The sequence below is a fragment of the Oncorhynchus masou genome, chromosome 21 (assembly GCF_036934945.1).
Source record: "Oncorhynchus masou masou isolate Uvic2021 chromosome 21, UVic_Omas_1.1, whole genome shotgun sequence".
NCBI classification, from domain to species: domain Eukaryota; kingdom Metazoa; phylum Chordata; class Actinopteri; order Salmoniformes; family Salmonidae; genus Oncorhynchus; species Oncorhynchus masou.
The window spans coordinates 40,501,759-40,509,739 of record NC_088232.1 but is presented as its reverse complement, the minus strand read 5'-3'; positions in this window follow the sequence as shown (position 1 = coordinate 40,509,739).

Below are 7,981 nucleotides of genomic sequence, written 5' to 3'. Positions count from 1 at the left end.
CAGAGCAAGGTCAGCAGAGGATGGAGGGAGACTGCAGTTCAGGTTGCTGGTGAAGTGGTGATTGTGTGCGTGAGTGTGCATGTATACCTCACCATCTGTTGCAGGAACAAGCTGTAGTTAGGCTGCTGGTTTGTAGCTACATCTCTCATGTTCAGCTTGGGGAGGACAAGGTTGTTGTTTATCTAATCTCGCAGCTAATTGATCCAATTAGAGGAAGGAAGCCCTTTGTGTAGCGACAGAGAGGCTCCTCTGGCCCCTTCAGTAAACTGGTGAAGTAGCTGCTTTAAGGGTATGACTCACACAGCTGGGTTATGGGACCTCAGAGAAAGCATGGTGCAGATTAGAAGCTGCAGATATATTAGGCTGGGAGAGGGGAATCATTCTCATCATCATAAATTCTGCCTGAGCTCATTACAGGAGTGTGGGTCTGACTCCAGGAACAAATATATATAATCTTGTTTGTGAAAGCATATTGTGAACACGCAGACATACAGACACATGTGCTGAACGCGCATGCACGTGCACACACACACACACACACACACACACACACACACACACACACACACACACACACACACACACACACACACACACACACACACACACACACACACACACACACACACACACACACACACACACACACAGCCATCAAAGGGTACATATCTACTGTATGCTTTAGGGAGAGAAAGATAAACACTTGTAATTAAAAAATACTGCCCTGTCAAACTCATTTACATGCTTTTGTAAAGCTATAAACACACTGAAACTAATGCTTATGTTTGCATGGGAATCATATTTTGCTGCTCAACTAAAGATATGTGGCATTTTGACACTCCTAAAGAGGGGGCCTAATGTGAAATGTATAAGTGATTGATAGCATGTGGATGTAAATGGAAGTTTACTATTATATTTCTATTTTGAGTTGAGCGTTGGCAGTGATGCATCAAAGAAATGTGATTTGTCTTTGGTTCTGATGTTGTGCTCTTTACTTTGATTCCTGTCTCTACAATGCTACCATCAAATAATCTACATGGATACTCACATCTCTCCTTATGTCATATTATGCATGGCTGCTGAGATTCTATGATGTTGTGAATGGCCCGCACTATACTGCTACCATTCCATGTGGACACTAGTTTCAAAACATTTTAAAATGCTGTCCTGTGTATGTTGTGTTTTTGTTGTTTGCAGTAATGTTGTTTGATACATTTCTTATGAATTGACCATCTACTCAAACCAATGCCATCTCACTGTTCTGTCTCATCACGACCACATGCTCAGTATCTGATGGTAACAATGTCTCTCTTGGTTCTCTCTTGGTCTGTAGAATCACAGTGCACACTGTGTGGTGAGCCAGAAGGTGAGTGTGCCTCGCCGTTCAAAGCTTCTGTCATCATCCAGGCTTATGCAGTGTTGGAAAGGAGGAAGCAGGCTTTTGTTCTAGCCAAGCACTAAATACACCTGCTTCAGCTAATCCTGTTTCAGACTGATGACTGTGATTAGTTGATTACAGTATTTGAACAGATGTGTTAGTGCTGGGCTGGAACCAAAGCCTGCACACCCAGTAGGATAGATGAACCATTCTGGCAGAACTGTTTTCCATTACTAACTAATACAGAGGAGATATGGGCTGGGGCCCTGAAGTATTGTCTTGTTAGGAGACATATTAGATGTTACAGAGTGGCTGAAAGCATCGTAGTCGTTGAGCCCCTTCTTCGTATTCACCCCTTTATTTTATTGGCTAACATCTGGCAATCTTCATTATTCAAGTGGAAACCATCTTAACAAGGCACAGCTGATGTCATCCATCATCTTAAAGAGGCAATCTGCAATTGCTACATCCATTTTTTTTACTTTTAAACTAGTGACCCATTAATTATTTTATAATAATATAACTATGTTTACAAACAATTTCATAATAAAATGTAATTGTAAAAAAGCACTGTATAGCCTCAAAACATGGTTTAAACTATCAATTTAATCTCATGGATGGTCAGTCCTTGTTTATGAATTTGAGAGTGGTTACATTTCGACAGCCCCACCCCTCAGCTGTTTACCAAATCAGTGTCAGGGTGCCTGCTTTGTTGTTGTTTGAAATGCAGATTGCCCCTTTAATAGTATTTTTGAAATATCTGCATGCATTAGGTTTTGATTTTTGGAGTGCTTTTGTGTCCCATTTCTCATCACTGTATGTGAGAGCTGGTGCTATTCGTTATCCTGCCTTTTGCTTCATTCAACCAGCTCAGTGTAAATGTATGTTGCTGTATCACATTTTGTCTACCTGTTTGTCTTTTTTTACTACTTGTACAACTGCACACCGTGTAGGTCTACAAAGATTTACACTGAGTATACAAAGCGTTAAGAACACATGCCACTTTCAATGACATAGACTGAACAGGTGAATCCAAGTGAAAGCTATGATCCCTAATTGATGTCACTTGTCAAATCCACTCCAATTAGGGTAGATGAAGGGGAGGAGACAGGTTAAATAATTATTTTTAAGCCTTGAAACAATTGAGACATTGATTGTGTATTTGTGCCATTCAGAGGGTGAATGAGCAGACAAAAGATTGAAGTGCCTTTGAACAGGGTGTAGGGGGTGGGTCCCAAAGACCTTCCCCATTATTGATTAAGGGGACCTAAAATTCACATGTTTTGCTGCAGGCCTGTTGCTATGTGTCTAAAAACTCCACTATACGTTGCACAAGCTATGTATATTAGTGTTTGTGGTTAAGCTATGGCTGTTGCGAGAGTGTGCTTGCAGGCTGGGTCTCAGTCAGGCTGTAACTAGATCAAGAGAAGTAATCACTGTCTGGTTTTGACATTTTGATCTTGTGTGACAGTGGACAATGCTAATAAATTCAGAGAAGCTACTGTACTAGGTTGCCTTATAAGCTTATTGACACATACTTTGACGTAGGTGATCGTACCACTAGGGAATGATCACATGTATAAAATCAGCTGTGCCCTTAGGTGGGATGCAGAACTTACTCTGAGACATGCGTGCTGTGTTTCTGTTGTCAACTTCGGTCTGCAATTGCATTAATAAAGGTTTCACTGATTTACATAAAGAAGATATTGTCTGATTGCTGATTTCACCAACAAGTAAATTTTTTAGTTATTTCAATTTGTTTTATTATTTATATATTTATTTGTAGATTTTTTTATTCATTGACCCCTTCACCCCCCCCCCCCCGAGGACAAAATAGCAAATATACATGTGTTTTTTTTATAGCTTTTCTGCTCTGTACATCCATTTCACATACACATTTTGCATTCATGGTACATTTATATAAAGCAGTCACATCACAATAATACATTACCAAACATCAGCTCTTTAATCCCACCTCTCAGCCACTGTCAGCCTATCACTAGACCACCCTCGTTTGGTTTCCATGTGCCATATATGTTTCAATGGTGCTGTGATGTTTTGCATATATGTTTTTCCTTTCTAATCGTATAGTATCCACAGATTGTGAGCTAAAGATGAAAACCTTTCCTACTAGTATTATTATATTATTTATTGACATGGTTTTATGGCTTTCCAAATCGCCCAACACTGCTATTTGGAAGGTTAAGAGCATGTTGTGATTTTTTAACCATTCCTGAGCCTGTGACCAGAAACAAGCTACATAGGAGTAATACCAGAATAAATGATCTATTGATTCTGTCTCTTCACAACGAAATCTACAGAGCTGAGATTGTTGTATGCCCCATATATATAGGATTCTTTTGGTAGCAAGAATTGTATATATTAATTTAAATTGAAAAACTCTAAGTGTTGAATCAAGTGTAGTTTTTTTGTACCAGTTCATAAACCATGTGCCATGGAATTGGTACATCGAAAATCTCTTCCCATTTATGTTGCAATCTGTATCAACATTTTTGTCCTCAAATGAAACTGGTATATTTTTCAATTTATGGCACTTGCTTTCAGCCAATTTGTATCTTTAGTATATGGCAAGCAAACAGTTTCCCTACATTCTCTCCATTACACTTGCTTCCTCCATTTTTGTGGTAATGCTGCAATCAGTTGGTTGTAAGTTTGTATTGGGCTGATATCCCCATATATTTTCGATAGCGGTATATGTGACATAACTCCTCAGTTTCTATTCATAATATCATTAATAAATATAATACATTTTGTTGTTTGGTTTTAATCAGTATATTTGAATTTAACCATGACATTTGTTGTAATATCTTTCCTGGAGAATAAAACTCAAATTGTAACCAGCTTTGTAAGGCTTGTTTAAGAAAGGGCGATACTTTAAACAAAATTTCATTTTCAATTAGTCGGAAATGAGAAGTTGTAATCTGTATAAAAGGTAAAAAGCCAAAAAGGCCAGGATGAGCCTTTCATAAACCCAACCTGGTTCTCCAGTAGATTATTCATTATCATTTATGAATGAGTGAAGCTTTTAGTGAGAGGTTTAAAGCTTTAATATTTCATAATTTTAGCCCCCCAAACACACATTCATTATTTAAATATGCACGTTTAATTTTGTCTGGTTAAGCATTGCAAATAAAATGAAATATTTTTTGCTCATATGATTTACAAAAACGAGTTGTCTGGAGTAGGCAGAGCCATTAGTAAGTAACAGGGTATGCTAGGAGGTGCCAGGCGCACCGGTTTATGTCAAGAACTGAAACACTGCTGGGTTTTTTACGCTCAACGGTTTCGCGTGTATCAAGAATGGTCCACCACCCAAAGGACATCCAGCCAATTTGACACAACTGTGGGAAGCATTGGAGTCAACATGGGCGAGAATCCCTGTGGAACGATGTTGTTCTAAGGGGAAAGGGGGGGGGCAACTCAATATTAGGAAGGTGTTCTTTTAATTTATTGTACCTTTATTTAACTAGGCAAATCAGTTAAGAACAAATTCTTATTTTCAATGATGGCTTAGGAACAGTGGTTAACTGCCTTGTTCAGGGGCAGATCGACATATTTGTACCTTGTCAGCTCAGGGATTTGAACTTGCAACCTTAATATTCTAAATGTTTGGTACACTCACTATACATCTAATGCAAAAACCTTCAAACAGTGTACATGACTAAGCATAATAGCTTTTATCTCTATTGCTCCGGTGGAATTGAGAAGTATGAAATCAAGAAATTGAGAAATGTTTTCATGTACAGTATATGTTAAACAGCTGGAGGATGGTTACCAGAGAATGTCATGCATAACCTTGCCAAGGTTTCACTGTGTATAACAGAGCTCTCTCTGGATGCTTATTGGATTAAGACATAATCAGATGGACTGCGGTAATAGTGGATGTGACCTTTTCATAGAGTCAGGGGAGCGTTCCAGAAGGGCCGGGGGAAGGTTGAGGGCCGGCCCACGCAAAAGGGTCCAGATCAGCCGGGACTTTATTTTGAGTTCCCAGTATGCTGGATCCTCCAGAGTCAAGCTGCTCAGTGCCTCTGCTCATGTCACTGCTCAGTGCCTCAGCTCATGTCACTGCTCAGTGCCTCAGCTCATGTCACTGCTCAGTGCCTCAGCTCATGTCACTGCTCAGTGCTTCTACTCATGTCACTGCTCAGTGCCTCTGCTCATGTCACTGCTCAGTGCCTCTGCTCATGTCACTGCTCAGTGCCTCAGCTCATGTCACTGCTCAGTGCCACACAGAGACTGATGTCCCCCAGACCCCCACAGCCTGGAGGAACCTAAACCTAGGATGAACTGAGAGATGACGTGTTAGGCAGAGTGAGAGAGAGAGAGAGAGAGATAGAAGAGGGTGGAAGCATCAGAGGATGTGTGAGGGAGCTTGATTCCCTCCAGGTAATCCCAGCTGAGAGATACAGTAGAAAGAACTGACAACATGCACATCTTATCTCCATGCTTATGCACCAAGTACTGAGCCATTACCAACAGCCCTAACACACACAAACATGCAGTATACACACACAATAAACAGTGACATTCTCCAAAACGCCATTGGAGAAAACCAAAGCCCCTGGAAGTGAAGGGAAAGCTGGCAGGTTTTATTTATCTGGTTGAAATAAATACATACATTCAATAGTCCACAACGTAGAGCACACAGAGAGGGGCTGTGTCTTCTGTGATTTGTCCCCTGGAGCCAAAGGGATTGTGGGGTTGTTATAGTCTCTCTCCCATCATGCCGGTGTCGATCATAGGGATTTACAGCTGAGTGTCCCCCAGCATCACACTCTGTTACTCTGTTACTCACAGGGTAATGCCAGGGATTGACACAAGGTCCCCAGGTTGGGATACAAAAGAAATTGGGGGGGATGCAAAGATACCGTTTGTCAATATGAGTTACAGATTGCAAAATCGTGATAATCTACAATAATAGCATTTACTTTTGGACATCAGGAAATGCATATGCTATATCTTAATTTGATCATCCTGTTGAAGCAGGAAATACAAACATGACAAACGGAAGGTTATGTCGTTGAAAACAAAACTGACTCAAATTTTGTTGTTTCAAGCAGTTTCCATTGGGGATATCCTAACGTTCGGGAGAGCTACTGTTGTTTATTTTTCCATTCACAAAAACTCCAATTACATCTTCTGTGGGGTAGTTAGTCTGGTGAAATGTATGGTGACTTGAATTTATATTCAAATAAGCTATGAGACGACCCAAACAAGATGGACCACCAAAACAAGGAATCAATGTGTCAATAATAATGCACACACATGCAGTTCGCTGAATATATGGAAATGCATTACTGGCCTGACTGTCTGAATATTCTATTTTATGGAGAGGAAAGGGGAAAATGTGAGCTTCAAATTGATTTTTTAATTGAATAGGAATAATATACTGTGCCTTCAGAAAGTATTCATACCCCTTGACATATTCCAAATTTTGTGGTGTTACTGCCTGAATTCAAAATGGATTAAAAAAAATTCTCTCATCCTACACACACTCTACACACAGTAACCCATAATGAAACATTTTACACGTTTTTATAATTTTTTGCTAATTTACTGAAAAGGAAATACAGAAAAGCATGTATTTTATTTGATTTAATATCCGAAACATGCAATATACAGTTGAAGTCGGAAGTTTACATACACTTAGGTTGGAATCAATCAAATTCAGTTTTCAACCACTCCACAAAGTTCTTGTTAAACCTGTTTGGGGTAGGGGCTGCATTTTCACTTTTGGATAAATAGCGTGCCCAAACTGAACTGCCTCCTACTCTGTCCCAGATCCGAATATATGCATATTATTAGTAGTATTGGATAGAAAAGACTCTGACGTTTCTAAAACTGTTTGAATCATGTCTGTGAGTATAACAGAACGTATTTAGCAGGCGAAACCCTGAGGACAAACCATTCCGATTTTTTTTTTTTAAGTCACTGTCTTTTCAATATGTTTTCATGTGGAATCCAGAATTCTAATCGACTTTCCTGCAGTTCCTACCACTTCCACTTGGATGTCACCAGTTTGTAGAAATAGGTTGAGGTTTTTCCTTTGTGTAATGAAGAAGTACCATAGCTCAGAACGAATGTCACTTCATGTGTACCTTTTGATAGAGGCGCGTAACCAGAATAGTAGTGTCAGTTTGTTTTGCTCCTGTATTGAACACAGATCATCCCGTCTTCAATTTGATCGATTATGTACATTTAGAAATACCTGAAGTTGTATTACAAAAGTAGTTTGAAATGTTTTGGTAAAGTTTACAGGTAACTTTTGAGATATTTTGTAGCAACGTTGCGTAAGTTGGAGGCGGTGTTTTTCTGGATCAAAAGCACCAAATAAATGGATATTTTGGATATATATATATATACGGAATTAATCGAACAAAAGAACCATTTGTGATGTTTATGGGACATACAGTGCCTTGCGAAAGTATTCGGCCCCCTTGAACTTTGCGACCTTTTGCCACATTTCAGGCTTCAAACATAAAGATATAAAACTGTATTTTTTTGTGAAGAATCAACAACAAGTGGGACACAATCATGAAGTGGAACGACATTTATTGGATATTTCAAACTTGTTTAACA